This window comes from Leucoraja erinacea, chromosome 32 (assembly GCF_028641065.1).
Source record: "Leucoraja erinacea ecotype New England chromosome 32, Leri_hhj_1, whole genome shotgun sequence".
In the NCBI taxonomy this organism is placed as follows: domain Eukaryota; kingdom Metazoa; phylum Chordata; class Chondrichthyes; order Rajiformes; family Rajidae; genus Leucoraja; species Leucoraja erinaceus.
The window spans coordinates 24,004,419-24,030,829 of NC_073408.1; the positions used below are offsets into that span (position 1 = coordinate 24,004,419).

Consider the following 26,411-nt stretch of genomic DNA (forward strand, 5'->3'; position numbering starts at 1 on the left):
TAAGGCGTGGGACTCAAATAGCGAAAGCTAGTAGACAGAATGGGAGGCAGGAAGCAGAAAAGGGAAGCACTCGGACACAAGAGGAGAAAGAAAAAAAAGAAAATAAACAGAGAATAAGAGACGGGGGGTTTCTTAAATGTGCATATTTTAATGCTAGGAGCATTGTAAGAAAAGTGGATGAGCTTAGAGTCTGGATAGACACCTGGAAGTATGATGTTGTGGCGATCAGTGAAACGTGGTTGCAGGAGGGCTGTGATTGGAAACTAAATATTCCAGGATTTCGTTGCTTCTGGTGTGATAGAATTGGAGGGGCAAGAGGTGGAGGTGTTGCATTGCTAGTCAGGGAAGATATTACAGCAGTGCTTTGGCAGGATAGATTTGAGGGCTCATCTAGGGAGGCTATTTGGGTGGAATTGAGAAGTGGGAAAGGTGTAGCAACACTTATAGGGGTGTATTATAGACCGCCAAATGGGGAACGAGAATTGGAAGAGCAAATATGTAAGGAGATAGCAGATATTAGTAGTAAGCACAAGGTAGTGATTGTGGGAGATTTCAACTTTCCACACATAGACTGGGAAACACATTCTGTAAATGGGCTGGATGGGTTGGAGTTTGTAAAATGTGTGCAGGATAGTTTTTTGCAGCAATACATAGAGGTACCTACTAGAGGAGGGGCAGTGCTGGACCTCCTGTTAGGAAATGAGACAGGACAGGTGGCGGAGGTATGCGTTGGGGAACAGTTCGGGTCCAGTGATCACAATACCATTAGTTTCAATATAATTATGGAGAGGGTCAGAACTGGACCTAGGGTTGAGATTTTTGATTGGAGAAAGGCTAACTTTGATGAGATGCGAGATGATTTAAAAGGAGTGAACTGGGACATTTTGTTTTATGGGAAAAATGTAGAAGAGAAATGGAGGACATTTAAAGGGGAAATTTTAAGAGTACAGAATTTTTATGTTCCTGTTCGGTTGAAAGGAAACAGTAAAAATTGGAAAGAGCCATGGTTTTCAAGAGAAATTGGAAAAAGTAGGAGATCTACAATAATTATAGGCAGCATGAAGTAAATGAGGTGCTTGAGGAGTATAAGGAATGTAAAAAGAATCTTAAGAAAGAAATTAGAAAAGCTAAAAGAAGATACGAGGTTGCTTTGGCAAGTAAGGTGAAAGTAAATCCAAAGGGTTTCTACAGCTATATTAATAGCAAAAGGATAACGAGGGACAAAATTGGTCCATTGGAGAGACAGAGTGGACAGCTATCTGCAGAGCCAAAAGAGATGGGGAAGATATTGAACATTTTTTTTTCTTCGGTATTCACAAAGGAGAAGGATATTGAATTATGTGAGGTAAGGGAAACTAGTAGAGTAGCTATGGATACTATGAGGTTCAAAGTAAAAGAAGTACTGACACTTTTGAAAAATATAAAAGTGGATAAGTCTCCAGGTCCTGACAGGATATTCCCTAGGACATTGAGGGAAGTTAGTGTAGAAATAGCCGGGGCTATGACAGAAATATTTCAAATGTCATTAGAAACGGGAATAGTCCCCGAGGATCGGCGTACTGCGCATGTTGTTCCATTGTTTAAAAAGGGTTCTAAGAGTAAACCTAGCAATTATAGACCTGCTGGTTTGACTTCAGTGGTGGGCAAATTAATGGAAAAGATACTTAGAGATAATATATATATCAGCATCTGGATAAACAGGGTCTGATTAGGAACAGTCAACATGGATTTGTTCCTGGAAGGTCATGTTTGACTAATCTTCTTGAATTTTTTGAAGAGGTTACTAGGGAAATTGACAAGGGTAAAGCAGTGGATGTTGTCTATATGGACTTTAGTAAGGCCTTTGACAAGGTTCCTCATGGAAGGTTGGTTAAGAAGGTTCAACTGTTGGGTATAAATGCAGGAATAGCAAGATGGATTCAACAGTGGCTGAATGGGAGAAGCCAGAGGGTAATGGTGGATGGCTGTTTATCGGGTTGGAGGCAGGTGACTAGTGGGGTGCCTCAGGGATCTGTGTTGGGTCCTTTGTTGTTTGTCATGTACATCAATGATCTGGATGAAGGTGTGGTAAATTGGATTAGTAAGTATGCAGATGATACCAAGATAGGGGGGTGTTGTGGATAATGAAGAGGATTTCCAAAGTCTACAGAGTGATTTAGGCCATTTGGAAAAATGGGCTGAAAGATGGCAGATGGAGTTTAATGCTGATAAATGTGAGGTGCTACACCTTGGCAGGACAAATCAAAATAGGACGTACATGGTAAATGGTAGGGAATTGAAGAATACAGTTGAACAGAGGGATCTGGGTATAACCGTGCATAGTTCCTTGAAGGTGGAATCTCATATAGATAGGGTGGTAAAGAAAGCTTTTGGTATGCTAGCCTTTATAAATCAGAGCATTGAGTATAGAAGCTGGGATGTAATGTTAAAATTGTACAAGGCATTGGTGAGACCAAATCTGGAGTATGGTGTACACAATTTTGGTCGCCCAATTATAGGAAGGATGTCAACAAAATAGAGAGAGTACAGAGGAGATTTACTAGAATGTTGCCTGGGTTTCAACAACTAAGTTACAGAGATAGGTTGAATAAGTTAGGTCTTTATTCTCTGGAGCGCAGAAGGTTAAGGGGGGACTTGATAGAGGTATTTAAAATGATGAGAGGGATAGACAGAGTTGATGTGGACAAGCTTTTCCCTTTGCGAATAGGGAAGATTCAAACAAGAGGACACGACATCAGAATTAAGGGACAGAAGTTTAGGGGTAATATGAGGGGGAACTTCTTTACTCAGAGAGTGGTGGCAGTGTGGAATTAGCTTCCAGTGGAAGTGGTGGAGGCAGGTTAATTGGTATCATTTAAAAATAAATTGGATAGGCATATGGATGAGAAGGGAATGGAGGGTTATGGTATGAGTGCAGGCAGGTGGGACTAAGGGAAAAAAAAAGTTGTTCGGCATGGACTTGTAGGGCCGAGATGGCCTGTTTCCGTGCTGTAATTGTTATATGGTTATATGGTTACTTCAAAGACGTACAGGTTTGTGAGTTGATTGGCTTGGTGTAAGTGTAAATTGTCCTCTGTGTGTGTAGGATAGTGTTAGTGTGTGAGGATCGCTGGTCAGTGTGGACTTTGTTTCCGTGCAGCATCTCTAAACTAAACTAAACCTGTTGTTTTGCATTTTATCTAATCAGATCAAATTTACCACAATCAAGTCTGACTAGTACATTAGATCGAGCAAAGTGCAAGATACAGAGTGTAGAATGTTACACAAAAAAGCTGGAGAAACTCAGCGGGTGCAGCAGCATCTATGGAGCGAAGGAAATAGGCAACGTTTCGGGCCGAAACCCTTCTTCAGACTGATCGGGGGCGGGGGTGGGTGGGGACAAGAAAGGGAAAAGGAGTAGCCAGAAGGCTGGGGAATGGGAGGAGACAGCAGGGGGGCTGAGGAAGGGGAGGAGACAGCAAGGACTAACAGAATTGGGAGAATTCGATGTTCATGCCCCCGGGGTGCAGACTCCCCAAACGGAATATGAGGTGCTGTTCCTCCAATTTCCAGTGCTGCTCGCTGTGGCCATGGAGGAGACCCAGGACAGAGAGGTCGGAGGCGGAGTGGGAGGGGGAGTTGAAGTGCTGAGCCACCGGGAGGTCAGCTTGGTTATTGCGGACCGAGCGGAGGTGTTCGGCGAAACGATCGCCCAACCTCAGCTTGGTCTCACCGATATAGATCTGCTGACATCTAGAGCAGCGGACGCAATAGATGAGGTTGGTGTAGTCCTTCTTCCCACCCTGTTTCCTGTAAGGACTCCATCCCCTACTCCCAATTCCTCCGTCTACGCCGCATCTGCTCCACGGATGAGGCGTTCCACACCAGGACATCTGAAATGTCCTCACTATTCAGGGAACGGGGGTTCCCCTCCTCCACCATAAATGAAGCTCGCACCAGGGTCTCTTCCATACCCCGCAACACTGCTCTCTCTCCCCATCCCCGCACTCGCAACAAGGGCCGAGTCCCCCTAGTCCTCACCTTTCACCCCACCAGCCGTCACATACAAAAAGTAATCCTCCGTCAGTTTCGCCACCTCCAACGTGACCCCACTACTCGCCACATCTTCCCATCTCCCCCCATATCTGCCTTCCGCAAAGACCGCTCCCTCCATAACTCCCTTGTCAATTCTTCCCTTCCCTCTCGGTCCACCCCCTCCCCGGGCACTTTCCCTTGCAACCGCAAGAGATGCAACACTTGTCCCTTTACCTCCCCCCCGACTCCGTTCAAGGACCCAAGCAATCGTTCCAGGTGCGACAGAGGTTTACCTGCATCTCTTCCAACCTCATCTATTGCGTCCGCTGCTCTAGATATCAGCAGATCTATATCGGTGAGACCAAGCGGAGGTTGGGCGATCGTTTCGCCGAACACCTCCGCTCAGTCCGCAATAACCAAGCTGACCTCCCGGTGGCTCAGCACTTCAACTCCCCCTCCCACTCCGCCTCCAGCCTCTCTGTCCTGGGTCTCCTCCATGGCCACAGCGAGCAGCACCGGAAATTGGAGGAACAGCACCTCATATTCCGTTTGGGGAGTCTGCACCCCGGGGGCATGAACATCGAATTCTCCCAATTCTGTTAGTCCTTGCTGTCTCCTCCCCTTCCTCAGCCCCCCTGCTGTCTCCTCCCATCCCCCAGCCTTCTGGCTACTCCTCCTTTTCCCTTTCTTGTCCCCACCCACCCCCACCCCTGATCAGTCTGAAGAAGGGTTTCGGCCCGAAACGTTGCCTATTTCCTTCGCTCCATAGATGCTGCTGCACCCGCTGAGTTTCTCCAGCTTTTTTGTGTAACCTTCGATTCTCCAGCATCTGCAGTTCCCTCTTAAACACAGAGTGTAGAATATAGCTCTCAGCATTGTCGTGCACCAGCAACATCAACAAGTCCAATGTCTGCAATAGCATAGAGATTGCGGATGATTAACCATGATCACATTAAATGGCGATGCTGGCTTGAAGGGCCGAATGGCCTACTCCTGCACCTATTGTCTATTGTCAAAATGAATTGAACAGTACTCTAGCTTATGAAACTGCCATTCAAAAGCCTGATAGCAAAGGGGAAATAAGCTGTTCCTGCGTCAGGTGGTGCGCGCTATCAAGCTTCTGTACCTTCAACTAAGTTACAGAGATAGGTTGAATAAGTTAGGTCTTTATTCTCTGGAGCGCAGAAGGTTAAGGGGGGACTTGATAGAGGTCTTTAAAATGATGAGAGGGATAGACAGAGTTGATGTGGACAAGCTTTTCCCTTTGAGAATAGGGAAGATTCAAACAAGAGGACACGACTTCAGAATTAAGGGACAGAAGTTTAGGGGTAATATGAGGGGGAACTTCTTTACTCAGAGAGTGGTAGCGGTGTGGAATGAGCTTCCAGTGGAAGTGGTGGAGGCAGGTTCGTTGGTATCATTTAAAAATAAATTGGATAGGCATATGGATGAGAAGGGAATGGAGGGTTATGGTATGAGTGCAGGCAGGTGGGACTAAGGGAAAAAAAGTTGTTCGGCACGGACTTGTAGGGCCGAGATGGCCTGTTTCCGTGCTGTAATTGTTATATGGTTATATGGTTAAATCCCCATTCATAAAAGAGAAGGTGAGGGTACATTGCGCGGGAGAGTAGGAATCCCAAGACAAAGTTGAGTGAGCGCTCACTGAGGGTGGCCCGCAGAGGTGACAGCGGAGCCTCCAATCGGTCCTGGAAGAAAGGGGAACTAAATCCCCTTCATAAAAGAGAAGCGGAGGGTATATTGCCCGGGAGGGTATATCGCCTACCTGGAAGAAACCGGACATTTTTTCCAGGATGTCGTCTGCACACCAAAGCTCACGTTTGGCGCCAAACGCACGTCGCCTCTGCTGCACACGGATATAAGAGTGTGAAAATATCGCCTTAGGCCGCCTAAGGGCATTTAGCCCCGCTAGGGTGACATGAGTGCGAGAGGTGATTCAATGCTGCGGTCACATTTACAAATTCAGGAATTCATTCAACACACTGCATTTCATACAGACATTTATTCTGCAAGAAAAAACTATATTGAAGACTCAAACTCGCGACCGAGGAACTGCCGGGATCAAGGCGCAAACTCGCGACCTTGCGGATATGAGCAGAGCACTCTACCACTGAGCCAGCCATTAAAATCTACGCTAAAAAATGTCCATTCCGAAGGCCGACAAATTCCGAATTACGAAAAGTGTCTGGTCCCAAGGCTGTCGGATAAAAGGTTGTGCACCTGTATCGGCAGGTCTATTCAAACAGTCATCGAATATATCAGGATCCATAAGAGAACAATCTTGTGCATATGTTTTCACAAAATCTCAAAGTTGGAGATATCTAAAAAAATAATTGGCATTCAAGAGGGGAGAAGATTTAATAGGAACTTGAGGTGGTAACATTTTCACACAAATGGTGGTCGGTGTATGGAACAAGCTGCTGGAGGAGACAATTGAGGCAGGTACTATCGCAAACATTTAGACGGGTACATGGATAGGACAGGTTTAGACGGGTATGGGTCAAAAGCAGGCAGATGGGACTAGTATAGATGAGACATATTGGTCAGTGTGGGCAAGTTGGGCCAAAGAGTCTACGCTGCATGACTCAATGATTCTGAAAAGACACAAAGTATTGGAGTAACTCAGTGAGTCAGTTTAGGTCGGGACCCTTCTTCAGACTGATTGTAGTGGGGAGAAGAAAGGTGGAGCAAAAAGAAAAAGAAAAAAACAGAGGCAGAAGATCAGCCATGATCCCTATAAATAAGAGGGGGGGGAGAGAAGGGATTCTCACCCCTCAGTCATTAGAAGTTGGTTTGAGAGAACTGTGGTTCCTCAGCTTTGTACAAGGTGACACCTGCATTGTGTCAAGAGCAGTTTGAAGTTTACTTATTCAGACATCCTGTGCCATCCAGACTTATAATGGGTCAAGGTTTGCATAATTCCTGCCCATGTTCTCCACAAGGTTTTAATCATCAACTCAAAGGATTTAACTAGCTGCTCACCAGCATGAGAAAGCACAAAGGGAAGTTTGTTTAAGAAAATCCAGTAGGAATCGCATGTTGGTCTTCAGAGCGAGAGGATTTGCATATAGGAGCAAAGTAATCCTTCTGTAGTTGTACAGGGCCCTGGTGAGGCTATGCCTGGAGAATTGTGCATAGTTTTGATCTCCTAATTTGAGTAAGGACATTCTTGCTATTGAGGGAGGGAGTGCAGCGTTAATTCCTGGGATGGCTGTAATTCCAGGATCGACTGGGCTGAAATTCATTGGAATTTAGGATGAGAGGGAACCTCATAGAAACATATACAATTCTTAAGGGATTGGACAGGCTAGAAGCGGAAAAAATGTTCTCGATATTGGGGGAATCCAGAACCAGGCATCACAGTTTAAGAATAAGGCCATTTAAGACTGAGATGAGGAGAAATTTCTTCACCCAGAGAGTTGTGAATCTGTCGAATTCTCTGCCACAAAAGGCAGAGGAGGCCAATTCACTGGTTGTTTTCAAGAGAGAGTTAGATACAGCTCTTAGGCCTAACGGAATCAAAAGATATAGGGAGAAAACAGGAATGGGGTACTGATTTAGGATGATCAGCGATGCTCATATTGAATGGAGGTGCTGGCTCGAAGGACCGAATGGTATTTTCTACGAGACCTGCATTGGTTTTCTCTGGATTCCTCCCACAATCCAAAGATGTGCATGTTTGTAGGCTAATTGGCTTGCTATATTTTTAAATTGTCCCTAGTATGCGTAGGATAGTGATAGTGTTAATGCGCGGGTATCACTGGTCGGTGGGCCTGTTTCCATGCTGTATCTCTAACCTAAACTAAACTACAGATAAGAGATGGGAGCAGGAATTGACCAGACAGCCCCACAGACCAGCCCTGCTCTATTCCAGGCAATCTCATCTTCAGCCAAGACACTTTTCCACCTAATCCTGATAACACTCCATTTCCCTGGAGTTTAAAAGCAGAATGTTTTGGCATTCACAGGTCTCCGGAGCAAGGGAAGAGAAGGGCAAAACTGATGAAAAGGTGCTTGGCAACCAATCAGTCATGCCTAATGTAGCCAAACATTAAACCTTTGAATGTCTGACGTTCAAAACAATTGAAAATCTACAAACTAACCAAACTGCAGAAAATTAAGAAAACTCAATTAACTTATAAAGGCAGCATGGTGGTGCAGTGGTAGAGCTGCTGCCTTACAGTGCTTACAGCGCCCGAGACCCGGGTTCGATCCCAACTACGGGTGCTGTCTGTACGGAGTTTGTACATTCGCCCCGTGACCTGCGTGGTTTGTCTCTGAGATAGTTGGTTTCCTCTAACACACCAAACACCTACAGGTTTATAGGTAAATTGGCTTGGTAAATGTGAAAATTGTTCCTGGTGTGTGTAGGAGAGTGTTAATATGTGGGGATCAGTGCAGACCCGGTGGGCCGAAGGGCCTGTTTCTGTGCTGTATCTCTAAACTAAATTAAATTAAAAATGCTTTTCCAAATGTAAAAGACTGAGAGGTTGAGATGGGGACTGAGAAGTTTGTAGCCTGGTGCCAAGGCAACAACCAATGTCTGCTAGACAAAGGAGATAGTGATGGGCTTCGGGAAGTGAGGTGGTACATATACATCTACAGCATTGATGATGCTGACGTGGAGATGTTGAAAGCTTCAAGTTCTAATGAATAAATATCACCAGCAAGTTGCCCTGGACCAGCCCAGTGGAAGCAATGAGCAAGAAACCACACCCACGCCTCGACTTCCTTAGAAGGTTAAGCCTCACCAACTTCTCCAGTTGCACCACAGAAAGCATTTTATCAGGATGCATCACAGCTTGGTTTGGGAACAGCTCCATCCAAAACCACAAGAAATTGCAGAGTACTATGGACAGAGCCCAGACCATCACACAAACCAACCTCACTTCCATCAACTCCATCCACACTTCACGCTGCCTCGGCATGGCCACCAGCATAATCAGTGACAAGTTATTCCCTCTCTTCTCCCCTCTCCAATCAGGCAAGATGTACAGAAGTGTGAAAAAACATACCCCCTGATTCAGGGAAAATTTCTTCCACGCTGTTATCAGGCAACTGAATCATCCCATCACCAACTAGAGAGCAGTCCTGATCTCCTATCTCCCTCATTGGAGACCTTCAGTCTATCTTTTGTCAGACATTATCTTGCACTAAACGTTATACCCTTTATCCTCTATCTATACACTGAGGACGGTGTAATCATGTATAGTCTTTTTGCAGGCTGGATAACATACAACAAAAAGCTTTTCCTTGTAGGAAGGAACTGCAGATGCTGGTTTAAACTGAAGATAGACACAAAATGACAGAGTAACTCAGCGGGTCAGGCAGAGTCTCTGGAGAACAGGACTCCAGGTGACGTTTCGAGACCCTTCTTCAGACGTCTACAGCTTTTCACTGTACCTCTGTACACGTGACAATATACTAAAACTAAACTAGTCAGGGGTGAGCGGGGGGGTGGACAGTGTGTTGGGGAGTGAGTGTCACTGGAGCAAGGAGGGAGGGAGTTAGGAAGGACGAGGAAGAAAGGAGAGAGGGCGCGGGACTATGGGATGTACAGGGAGGATGCACGTGCTGGGGGTGGGAGGGCATGAGTGAGGGACAGGGAGGAAGGGAGGGAAAATGTGATGGATGAGAGGGGGCTCTTGTCGGCAAAAGAGAGGCATTGTGTAAAGGAATGGGTGGGCTGTGAAACGGCAGGACGGATGGGTGCCTGCACTGGCAAGAGGGTGGGTGCAATGGTGGGAGGACCGGGTTCATGCAATGGTGGGTGGGCAGGTTGGGCGAGTGGGCGGGTGGGTGAGAGGGTCAGTGAGTCAGTGCAGGAGACCCGGGTTGATCCTGACTCATTCCTGCCTTCTCCCCATATCCCCTGACTCCGCTATGTTTAAGAGCCATACCTAACTCTCTCGTTAAAAGCATCCACAGCTTCACAACTCTCTGGGTGAAAAAGTTTTCCTCATCTCCTAACTCTTTTTACTATAAAAGGTCCATATGTTGCAATTTGTAAGGAATCTTAAATTCCCGCATTCAAAAGAAACGTTCAAACAAGCACAGCTGTCGACAAATGTAGGTACTTGGATAACATGCCTGTGGTCAACTTCATGCCACAGCAGACCAAGGTGAGAATGAGACAGCTTGCGATGCAAGTGCAATCCCGGAGAAGCGTCCACCCTGCCCACATCGCGTGCCCGCCCGCCCCCGACACGTGATACAACGTACCTCAGTGCCACTGACGTGCCGACTGCAGTGGACAGCAGAGCACCCGGGGCAGAAACCAGTGGGATGGAGCGGGCTTACAGCACGGACACACACACTCTGACCACGTCTCTGTGTCCTGCCACCGTCCTCTGGCAGCATCTACACCTGGTGAGGTGGAACAATGCACAGGCTCAGTCACAAAGCGGCAAGCTAAAGTAAACACAGTCATCTTCCCGCCCTCCAGAATTCTGCCTGGGTTTTAATTACATGGTATATTGTTCAATAGCTTCGTTGAATCTGTTCTCCATTTACCTTTCACCATTTTAATTAAATCGCCTCTTCAAATCAATTGGAACACAGGCTGAGATCATTCCTCAGTTTAAACCTCGCAACATTGGTGTCGTAAAGCATAGGAACAGAATTAGGCCATTCGGCCCATCAAGCTAACCTCGCCATTCAATCGTGGCAGATCTACCTTTCCCTCTCAACTCCACTCTCCTGCCTTCCATCTAAAACCCCTGACATCCGACCTAGTCAAGAATTTGTCAATCTCCTCCTTATAAATATCCATTGACGACCTCCACAGCCTTCTGTGGCAATGAATTCTACAGATTCACCACCGTCTGACAAAATAAATTCCTCCCCATCTTTCTAAAGGTACATCCTTATATTCTGAGGGTAGGGCCTCTGGTCCTAAACTTCCACTAATGGTAACATCCTCTCTATCCAGGCCATTCACTATTCGGTAAGTTTCAATGAGGTTCCCCCTCAGTCAATCGGATTGCTCTGATCTGCACATATTTCGGGCTCATTGAAATCTACTGGATAATGAATGGTCTGGATAAAGTGGATGTGGAAAGGATGTTGCCAGTGATAGGAGAGCCTAGAGCCACAGAATGAAAGGGCGTACCTTTCAGAATAGCGAGGAGGAATTTCTTTAGCCAGAGGGTGGTGAATCTGGGAAATAGATCAGCCATGACTGAATGGCTGAGTAGATTCAATTAGTCAATTCGATTGGAATGACCTAATTCTGCTCCTATGTCTGGGAAGGATCTGCAGATAGACAAAAATGCTGGGGAAACTCAGCGGGTGCAGCAGCATCTATGGAGCGAAGAAAATGGGCAACGTTTGGGGCCAAAACCCTTCTTCAGACCCTGGGATCTGCAGATGCTGGTTTAAACCCAAGATCGACACGAAAAGCTGAAGAAACTCAGCGGGTCAGGCAACAATTCTGGAATAGGTGACATTTCGGAAGGGTCTCAGCCTGAAACGTCACCTATTCCTTTTCTCCAGAAATGCTGTTTGTACTGAGTTTCACCAGCTTTTCGAGTTTATCTTCTGCTCCAATGTCTTTTGGTCTAACATTCTTTAGGTGTGATCAGTGCAGTACATCCAATGGAATCTGACCAAGGCTTCAGATAACAAAGGCTCTGGCCCCTGAGATGAAGCCAACACTGACCACGGAAGGCACCAGTTCACTTTATATTGGTGACATGTGCTCCATCTAAAAATCTTTGATCTGGCGTTGTCGCTAATCTTTTGAAATGAAGAATATAGACCAGTCTTCAATCCGATGTGGAAAGTCAGGTCAAGGTTAATCAGGAATATTATTGCATAATATTTGATATCTATGTTGTTTGTTGAAGCCAAGAAATAAAACATAATCACACTGGAAAAAATACTGGTCGTCCTCGGGTAACAAAGGAGTTCCAATTTATCCAATGTCCTTTAAGTCCATTTTGTCCATAAGTCAAAAAACACACGCAAAAAAAAATACCCAATACCTTATATATCTGTAGTATTGTAATGGATGAAATCAAAAAAGTGGAGTGTGAGATGTCATTAGTTTGTGTAAGAAAAAAACTGCAGATGATGGTTTAAATCGAAGGTAGACACAAAATGCTGGAGTAACTCCGCAGGACAGGCAGCATCTCTGGAGTGAAGTGAAGTGAAGAAGGATCTCCACCCAAAACGTCACCCATTCCTTTTCTCCAGAGAAACTGGCAGTCCCGCCGAGTTACTCCAGCATTTTGTGTCTACCTTTGAGGTAATTAGTTTTGCTGGTCGTGGGAACAAACGTACAAATGCCGGTACGTATGTCGAGAGTTTTGAATTCAATGCTCTGTGAGTTGGTTCGGATGGTGTCCATAAGTCAGTTGCTCATAACCAGGCGACTGACCTGTAAGCTCGCAAATAATCAAGGATAAAACTACTTCACTTTCATTTACTTTACCTATTAATTTTGACATTTAGTTAGTGAATATGCCTGTTAAGGAGTCTTTTCAATATATGTTTCCTCACAAAACAAAACACAGCCAGAATACTCCCACAACTCAAAGCAAGGTTTGGCTTTTCACAATCTCACAACTGCCCACTGCACCTTATAGCCAATGGACACTTTTTAAAATGTAGATAGACATAAATATCTGGAATAACTCAGCAGGGTCAGACAGTTTCTCTGGAGAAAAGGAATATGTGACATTTCGGGTCAAGACCCTTCTTCAGACTGAGTCACGGGAAAGGGAAACAAGAGATATAGACGATGATATAGAGAGATGTCAAACCAGATAGACACAGTATAGTCTCTCAGTCTGAAGAAGGGTCTTGACCCGAAACGTCACCTATTCCTTCTCTCCATACTGTCTGTCTCACTGAATTACTCCAGCATTTTGTGCCTATCTATGGTTTAAACCAGCGTCTGCAGTTCCTTCCTACACAATTTAAAGTGATCCTACAGTTAGCCTCAGGGAACAGAGCACCAAATTGTGCAAAGCAATCTCCTACACACAATGACATCAATGATAAAGATCAACCATATCGGTGAGGAACCAATATCGATGAAGGCGGCACAGTGGCGCAGCGGGTAGGGCTGCTGCCTCACAGCATCAGAGACCCGGGTTCGATCCTAACCTCGGATGCTGTCTGTGTGGAGTTTGCACGTTCGCCCTGTGACCGCATGGGTTTCCTCCAGGTTCTCTGGATTCCTCTCACATCCCAAAGATGCGCTAATTTGTAGTTTAATTAGTCTCTGTAAAATCTCCCCGGGTGTGTGGGGAGTGGTTAAGAAAATGGGATAATATAGAACTAGTGGGAGCGGGTGATCGATAGTCGTCCTGGACTCCATGGGCTGAAGGGCCTGTTTTGCTGCAGCATCTATAAAGTAAACCTTAAACATGGATCAGCGACTCTTCAGGTTGGGACCATCTTCAATGTAGAAAAAGAAAAATAGCACTGAAGATGCTGGTTAATACACAAAAGGACAGAAAGTGCTGAAGTAATTCAGAAGGCTGGGCTGCATCTCCGGAGAACATGGGTCGGTGATATTTTGGGTCGAGATCCTTCATGAAAATGGAAAATGGAGGAGGACTTGCCAAGTTCTGTGCCTTCCACCACAGTGATGAATGCTGTGGTGGATGTTTGTGTAAAATTTTTATTGTGGTTGTGTGTCCTTTATTACTGTACCGCTGCTTGTAACCCAAATTCCACCGACCTTGGTTGTGTAGCAAGTAAATTATATCTAAATTATATCTATCTATCTTCTTCAGACTTCTTCTTCAAGATGCTTCAAGGATCTTATAAAAACTTACAAAACTTACAGGGGTTGGACAGGCTAGATGCAGGAAGATTATTCCTGATGTTGGGGAAGTCCAGAACAAGGGGTCACAGTTTAAGGATAAGGGGAAAATCTTGACCGAGATGAGAAAAACATTTTTCACATAGAGAGTGGTGAATCTCTGGAATTCTCTGCCACATAAGGTAGTTGAGGCCAGTTAATTGGCTATATTTAAGAGGGAGTTAGATGTGGCCCTTGTGGCTAAAGGGATCAGGGGGTATGGAGAGAAGGCAGGTACAGGATACTGAGTTGGATGATCAGCCATGATCATATTGAATGGCGATGCAGGCTCGAAGGGCCGAATGGCCTACTCCTGCACCTATTTTCTATGTTTCTATGCTTCAAAATCAATGAAATACAAAGCACAATCACCATTGAAATGTTAGCAGTCCAGCAATCTCAGTGCTATTATGGAGTGGAAGGATGAACTTGGACCCACAGCCTCCTGCTGATCTCTCTGTTCAGACCTTATCATTTCAAATTATTTTAGCTCAAGTGCTAGGTATGTTACAAAACCTACCTGAATCGTCATTGGGAATCTGCCCACAGCCAGGTCCGCGATTTTGGCGCTGTTTGGAGGGGGCGGGTTTAAAACGCGATTTTTACTAGGCTGTACTAATCGCAGATGTTCAGCCTAGTAAATCATTAACGAAAAATCGCTGCAAGACCCGGTCGCAAAAGGTATTATTAGTTTTATAGGCCTCGATAATATAGTTATAATAGTTTTAAAATTACTGTCTGATTCCGCAACCTCTCGCAGCCCCAGGGTTTTATAAAGCAAACAATTAAAGGTATATACCTTATTTTTACATTAAATGGGGCATATATATAACCCTATATATCAAGTTATCTATAGCGAATAGTTCATTTTGGGCTTTTTATATCCCGCAGTATTTTTCTTGGCATTTGAGGGCACTAATCCAGCGCGATGTCAACGTTCTAAACCAGCTCGTTCACATGAACCCACTAGAAAGCCGATTTAAATGGGCATTTATTTACAGCAATTGAACACTAAATTCCTTCCATTTGGCCTATAAATTAATGTAAATTAGATATAAAAATTATTTGTGAATAATCTTTGGACACTTAGGCTATTTAAAAATGTTAATCTTTCCTTAAGAAATGGGCTTTTGACTATCCAAGATCACAGCTTTTTTGTCCATTGAAAATCAATAGGGAACAAGATGCTAATTTCTGAGTATGAAAATGGCCATAACGTTTTTAATACTTCAGATATGAAAGTGAATTTGGTGTCAAATTAAACTTATTGTTATGCTTTATCTGATGGGATAAATTGCAGACTTGATTTTTAAAATCTCAAAATTTTGTAACATTGCTACAAGTACCGTTAAAATTCCTCTGTGAAGCCAGGATTGGCTGTTTCTGCCACCCTCGCTGGTGTCTAATTCCCAAATCAGCATCCTCTGCTTTTAACACATTTCTGCCCAATTTCCTCATGATTCTATTGCACATTGATACAAATCCTATTCCAATAGATGCTTGATGATCTATTAATAATAATAATAATAAACTTTATTACAGACAAGGGGCAACATTACATTAAAAATGCATTGCGTATCAAATATCATAAATATATATAAAATCATGGTATATCACATAAAAACATCATAATTTATATTTAACAAAAACCCACAATACTTAAGTTAAAAATCCAGATTAAAAGATGATCAATGTCCTACAACGAGACAATGATACCTGTGTCTCCACAGCTGGGATTTGTAGCGTGTAGTGCTGACCCATATGTTTCTCAAGGCCACAATAAGCACATTTTTAGAGTCATTTATCCTGCAAATGAATTTATACATGTGGCGTCTTAGGATAGCTTCTAAAGTACTGACTCCTGCAGCCACAAACATATTACTTGCACTACACCATCTAGGTTGCCTTAGCAGTGTTCTCATGGCATCGTTATATGCCACCTTTAGTCTCTGCATACTTGTCTTTAAATAGCTCGACCACAGGTGCACAGTGTAGAGTGGTGTGCAGTATGCTCTAAATAGCGACATCTTCACCACATCTGCACACGCACCAAATTTAAGCAAGAGGATATTTGCCTGTACATACAGCATGCATCGTTGCCTATAAATATCCTCATCCTCTGTCATTTGTTCTGTAATAATATGCCCTAGATATTTTATCTTATTACAGACACTAAGATTGTTGTCAGATAATTTAAAAACAGGATATTTTAGGCATTTATCCTCTTTGGTTACAGACCATAACAGCACTCTTACTAGCATTATATTTAATATCATGTTCCACACCATACGCATTGTCTTTTCACCAACGTGTCCCTTTTATGTGCGATGTTATGTGCCCATGGTGCTGCTGCAAGCAAGAATTTCATTGTAACTGTACCTCACCGTGCATAGGACAATTGACAATGTTACGTTCCAATGTACATTCGAGACCTGGACTACATACAGTTGGCATTGGAAAAATATAATCAATAGTGTTTTCACAAACCCCTTCAGTTTCACTGGACGAATAAACGACCTGTCCTACTTACACGATTTTTTCGGCGACTTGCCAGCACACATTGTAGTCGCAGCAGGTTGCCGAAAAAATGTCAAGATATTGAAAATCTAGCGGCGACCAGAAAAGGGTACGACTGTTTGGGCAACTGCTCATGACCAAACAGACGTCACCCTGTGACATGTCGACACGTGACGCCTGTATGGTCGTTAATAGTCACACCCTTTTCTGATCGCCGCTAGATTTTGAAAATTTCCGGCGACCTGCTACGACTTTGACGGGTGCCGGGAAGTCGGTGAAAAATATTGCGTAAGTGGGACAGGCCCTTAAGTGAACCAATATCAGCTGGCACTTGAAGGCTGATACCTCAAGCACTCAGTCCCTTGCTTAACCAAGTTGGCTAGGCTCGGGACACTCCATTGTCTCATGCTGGACACCAGACATGCTGTTCCAAACTTATATTGGGAAGAGATTGCTTAGTGGAGGGAGAAAAAGACTCAAGAATGTGCTCAAAACTCTCCTGAAGAAGTGAAACGACCAGAAATGTGTTCCAAGCTCTGTAACAGCAGTTAAGCAAAATGGGAAAACAAATTAAGAATGTGCTCATAACTTTCTTGAAGATGTGCAACATTCGCACTGACTCCTGGGATCTTCTGGCCCGCAGCCACACAGGTGTTGAAGGATCACCAAAGGTTGAGATTGAGACCTGTGAAACCTTATGTAGAGGGGAGAGAGAAGTCCTGCCCAAACCAGCCACTTCCTCATGAACATGCCAGCCACTTCCTGCTCCATGTGTGGAAGTGAAAACAAGCCAACCTTAATTCTGAGGAACTGCTTGAGAATAACGGTTAGCATTTAAAGAAATAATATAACTTGTCCTTGCTGACAATGACACGTTGACGCATGGCGACTGCAAAAAAGTTGTCCTTTCAACACTTCCTTTCCAACTCTCCACATCATAAAATGGTCGGCATGGACTTGGTGGACAGTGGGGCCTATTTCCATGCTGTATCTCAGAGAAACCAAATTCTCTCAACTATTTTGGGTGACATTGGCTTGAGAGAGAATGTTGATGTAGGTTTGCTTATCTAGCAGTGGAACAGGAGGACCTTGTGGAGACAGCAATGGCAGTGCCTCCTCAGTACCTTGAAGTGATTGCTGTTCATAGGTTTGAGTTTGGGTTATTGTCATGTGTACCGAGGTACAGTGAAAAGCTTTTGTTGCGTGGTAACTAGCCAGTGGAAAGACAATACATGATTACAATCGAGCCGTCCACAGTGTGCAAAAACATGATAAAGGGAATAATGTGAATAACGTTTAGTGCAAGATAATGTCCAGTAAAGACAGACCAAAAATAGTCCAAGGATCCACAAAGAGGTAGATAGTAGCTCATGACTACCGCGAGACTAGTGAGTGCCCCTAGCACCAGCAGGTACACTCATTCCCCCCGCGGCAGGCGCGGTGCTTGATCCGATGACTCCAACCCTGCGTGGCTCGTAATAGCGCCGGACAAATGCCCCTTCTGGCCAGAGCTCCGGATTGTACATTTTGCCAACCTCATGGCATTCCGCAGATACTTTAAATGAACTGTATCTACTGTGTACAGTGTCAATCTTTTGACAAGTAACTTCACGGCCAAGTTTTTCATTAAGATAAAGTTCTGACGTCTAGATCCGGTGAAAACTTGGAGGCAAAAACACTCACCAGCTTAGTCTTAATCATTTTGATGTTGCCCACAGCTCCGGTACCAATAATAGGCACAGCGTTACTGGGTTTCTTCCTCTGCCCGGTGGACAATTTTGGCTTACCAACAGTGTTGTCTGGAGCATGACGTCGACCCTTTTTCACAACATGACTCCACTTTGGAGAGTCTTGCAACGTTAGACCACTGGGACTATTCTCCACGTTTAATGCAAGGCTCTCCATCGCAGCCCTCACTCCGACAACTAAGCCAGAGGCTCCTGCCGGTGCAGCTCCCAGTGCTGTATCTGCCATGCCAATGGCTCCATCCAACGCCACCAATGCATCCGGACCACCGCCCCGAGTCAGGTCAGTGGTGCGCTCCAATGCACACACTGGGGTAGTGATCAAGGTGCGCTCCAATGCGCCCACTCGGCGATCAATTTCCACTGTGATGGCACGAAAATCTTTGCTTACATCAGCCTGTAGCTGCATGACGTGCTTCATTGAACAGACCTCAGCGTACAGCTGCTCCATTCTCCCAAGTAGGCTCGAGTCATCCATGTTAGAAAATGTCACCGGCGGCAGTTCATCCAAGTAGTGAGAGACAAATCTGGGAGTATTCTCCCCACACTCATTCATTACTTTAAGGCAACTCTTTATGTTGTTAACGTCTTTTTGTGCCCCTTTATGGGAAACATTCCGCTGTGTAGCGGGGCAGAGTTCAAACAGAACTTTCTTCGAGGACTCTATCCACTCAGATTCAAAGGTGTTTGCAGCCAGAAGGACGATCTCATCCTGGCTTAATGTCTTAATCTTTACAGCAAGAAAATTGAGTAACTCGTCCTCAACAATAACCTTACCGTCAACAGTCTTGTAGATCTCAGGCTTCACTGTAGACCTGCCAAGACGAGGTGCAATGCCCGCCATCTTCGCCTGCCTGCTGCCCGTGGCCGATGCACCAGCTCCCCCTTTGCCTCTTGCCCGGCACCAAGCTCTACCGCCCGCTGCCTGCTGCCCTCCAAGCTCCGGGTCTTCACTGCTCCACGCTCCGGGTCTCCGCTGTTCCCAGCTCCGGGCTCTGCTGCCCGACTCCAAGCACCACTGCCCCCCGGCCCAGGTCGGGCCCGTCTCAGACCCCGGCTCCGGCTGCTCACCGCCCGCTGAACTTTGTGCCCCTTCCACCGGGCCTGGACTGCGACTCTCTCCCGGCACTGCGCTGCCGTTAAGGACCAGGGTTTTCTTCCTGCAGCAACTTCGAGGTGACATTCGCCCGCTCCTTGCAGGGGTAAGTAAGTTTTTTTTTTCTCGGGCACTAAAGACGCAAGTTTGAATTTGCCGCCAGGCACGAGAACGTGACCGTGATCAATCGTCGGCCATCTTCAAATCTCAACAACAGCCCCTCTCGATTTACCCAATTTAAACTCCCTGATCTTGTTCACCTCTATCAGGTCGGGACGATCCTCTTGTCCACGATGAACCCCGCCTCGGAGGAGTGCCCGCCCGGCTCGCCACCGCGGTCTCCGACGGCACCAGAAAATCGCCCGAACGCTCAGTGGTCGACAGGACCGGTAACCCGCTCTAAGGCTTGGCAATTGGTGCAACCGGGAAGGAGCTGGAGAAGTTGGACACAAGGAGCAGGACATCAGTTGGCGGGAACTGCTCCAGTACATCGAGCTCACGGGCCAAACATCCATCACCCATACACTCCAGTTCTATATTATCCCACTGCCGACATGCCAGGGGCAATTAACTACCTTATAACCTGCATGTGTTTGGGATGCAGGACAGAAGTGGAGCACCGGTAGAAACGCACAGTCACAGGGAGATCATGCCAACTCCATACAGACAGCACCCGAGGTCAGGATCAACTCTGGGTCTCTTGCGCTGAGGCAGTAGCACCACCACCTGCACAAACTTACAGCCTAAAGCACTCACCCCCAGAATCTTTTCCATGCCATCTAGATCTTTCACTTGCATTTTACGAGGAGACAGAATTACTTACAATGCTCCAATTATAAAACTTCAAAAGCTCATAAAACATAGGAGCAGAATTAGACCATTTGGCCCATCAAGTCTACTCTGCCATTTAATCATGGCCGATTTATTTTTCATCCCCATTCTCCTGCTTTCTCCCCATAACCTTTGACACCCGTACTAATTATGAACCAATCAATCTCTGCCTTAAAAACACCCAATGACTTGGTCTCCACAGCCACCTGTGCAATGAATTCCACAGATTCACCACCCTCGGGCTGGATAAATTCTTCCTCACCTTTCTAAATATATGTCCTATTCTAAGGCTCCTCATAAAATACAGATCAAACTTCGAACTGGTAAGTTCTCGTTTAATCTTACTATTTTACTTTGGAGTCACGTGAGTGACTACGTGAAGATTTTAAAGCTCTGTGATTTCAAACTATGTAACAGTCCATACTTCACTCGTTATCGTAACCAACCATGAACCTTTGTAAAAGCAATTATGGTGATTAGTAAACAATAAACACATCACCAAGGCAACTGGCTCGATGATGGATCCATTGCAGTTTGCTTACCAGGCTGGCAGGGGTGTCGATGACGCAAAAATATTCATCTTAAACACCATCCATAAGCATCTGGAAATCCCCAAGGCCACAGCCAGACTTCTGTTTGCAGACTTCTCATCAGCATTCAACACCATGCAGCCACATATTTTGGCTGAGAAGCTCATCACCCGCTTCCACCTCAACCACCAACTCACTCTGTGGATTATAGACTTCCTCGCCAACAGATCACAGAGGGTGTTGGTGAACCACACCTTGTCCGACACCCTCTTCACCTTCACTGGCTCTCCACAAGGCTGTGTCCTCTCCCCACTTCTCTTCATTCTCTACACTGATGACTGCAGATCCACCCAGCCAAACTGCCACTTCGTAAAATTTGCTGATGACACAGTTCTCCTGTCTCTTCTTCCCAGCCACACACAACATCACAGCTCAGCCCTGCAGGACTTTATAGTATGGTGTGAAAAGTCTTGTCTTGAGCTAAATATAAGCAAAACCAAGGACATGATTGTGACTTTCTCCCCCCAACAGAGACAGATGGCTGAGGCAGCCACCACTATCATCCAGCAGGAGCCAGTGGAGATAGTGGAGGTATACAAATACCTGGGAACAGCCTTCGACAACCTGCTAAGGTTTTCCTCTAACATAGAGGAAATCCTTAAAAAGTGCCATCAGAGACAGTACCTACTCAGGAAGCTGAAGTCATTTGGGATTAACAAAGACATTCTCACTACATTCTACTACGCATTCATTGAAAATGTAATAACCTTCTCTTTCACTAGCTGGTTCCACTCCATCACCCTGCAAAACAGAAACCGCCTGTTGAATGTGGTCAAGGTCTGCTCAAAAATAATTGAGCAGCCCGTCCGAACTCTCACTGCCCTATGCGACCAACAGTCTTTAAAGTTAACACGCAGGATTCTTCAGGACCCCTCTCACATCCTGTTTCCTGAGTTTGAGTGGCTCCCCTCAGGACGCAGTCTCCGCTGTCCGGGTTGCTGGACACAGAGGAGGAATGCAACCTTCATCCCCAGGGCTGTCCAGCTTTTTTAATGCTGATCACTGACTCATGAACATATGAAATGAAATAACCTTCTATATGCACTTTTTTTTAATTGAAGCACTTAGAAAGCATTTTAAAACTATTACTATGTGTTGAATGTTGATGTGTGATTGTGCAGTGTGTCTGTGAAATGCGTGTGCTGGTTGATTGTGCAGTATGCGTGCTGCTTATGTTTGTTGATTGTGTCCCTTTTTAAAAAGCTACTGTAATGCGCCTTTTTAAATTGCCCCTCGGGGACGAATAAAGTGCTTTGAAACTTGAAACTTGAAACTTGAAAATAACAAAACCAAAAATGCTCCCCTGGGCTTAAATTATATATTTGCAGATTCTAATACTTTTTCTGCAAATGATACAGGTTCTGCCAGCGGCTTGTTATAAAAAGTTTGGAACGTTTTCTCCCTAGACCACCCTGCTGTGGCCAGGATGTGGTCCAAAGGCACGTCCATCCTTTTAGCCGCCGATCTGGATGCTGCCCTGGTGGAGTGAGATTTACACACGTTAGTTATTACTCTGGAATGAGCAAGCGAAATGATAGCCAACATCAGGGGTATCAATATTGCAAATTAAGATTTTGGGTTTTTAAAAGCCCTGCTCAATGTACCCCCAATGATGGTAGGCACTTCGAGCAGATGTAATTTTGGGGAGGCGTGATAAAGACCAACGCCTCATGACTACCTGTCTTGGAGAGGTTTTTAGAAAAGACAGGTAGTAAGCTGGCCGCCAGTTTAGGCTGTAACGGCCATCTCGCTCGTGGCGTAGCCACGTAGCGGTACTTACACCCAGCAGCTCTTCCTGGTCCTGTACCTCAAGCATACTCCTAATGTTGTTCAGCCAGTGACCCCTCTTCTTGACCAGCCCAGCCCTGGTCGCCATCGATCTCCTCTGATGAGGGAGATGTTCAGTGCTGTTAGTGCACTAGAGCGGGAGTGTTTGTGCTCCCTTGGCGAGCTGGCCCCAGCTCCGGAGGCAAGTCTCGCTGGAGTTTTTTGCTCCATGACCTTTGTCTAAGGCTTGGAGACAGACACTTTCTCGCTTTCGGGCGGGTAGTTTGAAGTGCCGGCTCTCTGAATGAGCCGGGCTGTTCGTCTTCTGTGTGTCTATCGCAAGCCCGACGAATGGTTTCCAACTTTGCTCCAGCGACTGCCTCTGCCGTTCTCGGACGGCGAGTCTCCTTGTCAGAGTTGCAGGGATTACCGGCCGATTTGATGTTGATTTCCCTCCAGTCCGCTGCTGTTGGTCAGGCAACTCTAGCGGATTGGGCTGCGGCTTGGTTCCCCTGCCTGTGGACCGCAGCGTGTGCGGTCCAGGTGCCGCCTCTCGCCCCCTCCACTGATGGGACGCTCCTTCCCTGGAGTCGAACGGGGCTGTTTTTCCTCGGTGCTGCTTTGCTCTCTCCAGTTTTCCCCTGGAGCACAAAGAAGAGCAAAGTTTGGCAACTCGAACCTGTGGGTAAGTACTCACCTAACGGTCCATTCTTTTAAGCTTGTAGCGGGAACGCCCGTACTCCCGTTCGTCGCTGTTGCACTGCGTGAACGCTCATGTCGCGCATGCGTGCTGGACGGGTTCTTCACGTAGTCACTCAAGTGACTCCGAAGTAAAATCAACTTCAAGCTCCTCTTATACGTTTACAAAGCCCTTAACGGGCTTGCCTCACCCCATATCAAAAATCTTCTAAGCAACCATTCTACCTCTAGGTCCCTCAGGTCGGCCGACTTGGGGCTACTGACTATCACGTGGTCTAGGTTTAAGCTCAGGGGTGACCGCACTTTAGCGGTTGCAGCACCTAGACTGTGGAACAGCATCCTGCTCCTCATCAGAACTGCCCCCTCCATCGACTCCTTTAAGTCACGACTCAAAACCTATTTCTATTCCCAAGTGTTTTGAGCCCCTCTGAGGGGGCGCTGTAAACAGTTTATGTATATATTGTTGGGTCTGTGTACCATTGTATGTATCAAATTAGTACCTGCACTGATGTGAAGCACTGGTCAACGTGAGTTGTTTTTAAACGTGCTATGCAAATAAATGTATTATTATTATTGCTATGTATTATTATTATTATTATAAAACCTCTGCATTACATCGAAGATAGACACAAAAAGATGGAGTAACTCAGCGGGTCAGGCAACATTTCTGGAGAGATGGAATGGGTGACGGTTCGTGTCAAGACCCTTCTTCAGACTCAACATTGCATCCCTGTTTTTATATTCTAATCATTTTGAAATGAAGTGAATTTATGTTCTAATCACCTTGAAATGGATGCTTTCAAGAGAGAGCTGGATGGAGTTCTTAAAGATAGCGGATTCCCGGGATATGGGGAGAAGGCAGGAACGGGGTACTGATTGTGGATGATCAGCCATGATCACATGAAATAGCCGCACATTTGGATAGAAGTAACAGGATCGGTCTGAGTCAGCAAGGATTTACAAAGGGGATATCATGCTTGACTAATCTTCTGGAATTCTTTGAGGATGGTCCAAATAGGAGATTAGTGGGCAAAATTAGGGCACATGGTATTGGGGTAGAGTGCTGACGTGGATAGAAAATTGGTTGGCAGACAGGAAACAAAGCGAAGGGATCAACAGGTCCCTTTCAGAATGGCAGGCAGTGACTAGTGGGGTACCGTAAGGCTTGGTGCTGGGACCGCAGCTATTTACAATATACATCAATGATTTGCATGAAGGGATTGAAAGTAACATTAGCAAATTCGCAGATGACACAAAGCTGGGTGGCAGTGTGAATAAACAATAGACAATAGGTGCAGGAGTAGGCCATTCGGCCCCTCGAGCCAGCACCGCCATTCAATGTGATCATGGCTGATCAACCCCAATCAGTACCCCGTTCCAGTCTTCACCCCATATCCCCTGACTCCGCTATCTTTAAGAGCCTTATCTAGCTCTCTCTTGAAAGTATCCAGAGAACTGGCCTCCACCACCCTCTGAGGAAGAGAATTCCACAGACTCACAACACTCTGTGAGAAAAAATCTCCGTTCTAAATGGCTTACCCCTTATTCTTAAACTGTGGCCCCTGGTTCTGGACTCCCCCAACATCAGGAACATGTTTCCTGCCTCTAGCGTGTCCAAAACCTTAGTAAGTAAGTAAGTTAGACAAAAGTGCTGGACCCCCGCATCTATGGAGCGAAGAAAATAGGCAACGTTTCGGGCCGAAACCCTGCTTCAGACTGATGTAGGGTGGGGAGAAGAAAGGAAAAAGGAACGATCGCCAAGCCTACGCTTGGTCTCACCGATGTAGATCAGCTGACATCTAGAGCAGCGGATGCAATAGATGAGGTTGGAGGAGGTGCTGGTGAACCTCTGCAAAAAGATAGCGGAGTCAGGGATATGGGGAGAAGGCAGGAATAGGGGACTGATTGGGGATGATCAGCCATTATCGCATTGAATGGTGGTGCTGGCTCGTAGGGCAGAATGGCCTACTCCTGCACCTATTGTCTATTGTCCATTGAATGCTAACACTGCATTTGCATTCCTTACCACCAATTCAACCTGCAAATTAGCCGTTTGTGAATCCTGCTCTTACTCCCAAATCCCCATGACCTCCCTACTTTTAGACAGTGAAGCATAAAGACCCTTGCACTTTCCTAAGTACTCTTTCACCATGTCCGTGACTTGTACATTTAGACCTTGCTCTCTCTGTTCTTGCACATCCTGATAAACTGTTAGTTTGTTTATACTGTATCTCTTTCTTCCTGACAAAATGCACCACTTCTACATTACATTTTATTTGCCCAACAGATTCTTAGTTATTACTGCTCTTTCCAAACTTCTGACTTTAAATCATCAGCCAGTTTGGAATTTTTATTATCTAAACTGCACTTCTTCCCACCCTGCCTCCAGCAAAGATTCCATCCCTTACTCCCAATTCCTCCATCTACGCCGCATCTGCGCCCAAGATGAGGTGTTCCATACCCGGACATCGGAGATGTTCTCAATCTTTAGGGAACGGGGGTTCTCCTCTTCCATCATAGATGAGATGCTCGCTCATGTCTCCTCGATTTCCCACAGCTCCGCCGTTGCTCCCCCTCCCCCCAGTTGCAACAGGGGCAGAGTCCCCCTAGTCCTTACCCTTCACCCCATCAGCCGTAGCATACAGCATATAATCCTCCACCATTTTCGCCACCGCCAACGGGATCCCACCACCAGCCACATCTTCCCATCTCCATCCCTTTCTGCTTTACGCAGAGACCGTTCCCTCTGCAACTCCCTGGTTAACTCATCCATTCCCACCCAAACCACCCCGTCCCCAGGTATTTTCCCCTGCAACCGCAGAAGATGCAACACCTGTCGCTATACCTCCTCCCTTGACTCTGTCCAATGACCCTTACAATCTTTTCAGTTGAGGCAGAGGTTCACTTGCGCCTCCTCCAACCTCATCTACTTCATCCGCTGGTCCAGGTGTGGACTCCTGTATGTCAGCGGGACCAAGCACAGGCTCGGCGATCGTTTTGTTGAACACCTCCCCTCAGTCCACCTAGACCTACCTAACCTCCCGGTTGCTAAACACTTGCTAACTCCCCCTCCCATTCCCACACTGACCTTTCTGTTAACAGCACCTCATATTTCGCGTGGGCAGCTTACACCCCAGCAATTTGAACATGACTTCTCTATCTTCAAGTAAACCTTGCTTTCCCTCTCTTTCCCTTCCTAGTTCTCTGACCAGACTGACTAATTAAATTTTAGCTCTAAATGCTTCGTTGTCACCTTCTATCAGCCAATTCGACCTTTTCCTTGATTTTACAGCTCCTTTAATGTCTTATTTTCACATCTT

General features: G+C 45.8%; 1 protein-coding gene across 2 annotated transcripts in view; it reads right to left on the reverse strand.

The window, feature by feature from the left end:
* LOC129712455 (CMP-N-acetylneuraminate-beta-galactosamide-alpha-2,3-sialyltransferase 4-like) overlaps positions 1 to 26,411 on the reverse strand; it is a 154,754-nt gene that overhangs the window by 93,279 nt on the left and 35,064 nt on the right. The window contains exon 2 of one of the 2 annotated variants that reach the window (XM_055660904.1): positions 10,255 to 10,398. The exons of the other annotated variant lie outside the window; for it this stretch is intronic. The gene's annotated coding sequence lies outside the window, so the exon portion shown is untranslated. The remainder of the gene's footprint in view (positions 1 to 10,254; positions 10,399 to 26,411) is intronic. 2 annotated transcript variants of the gene reach the window in all.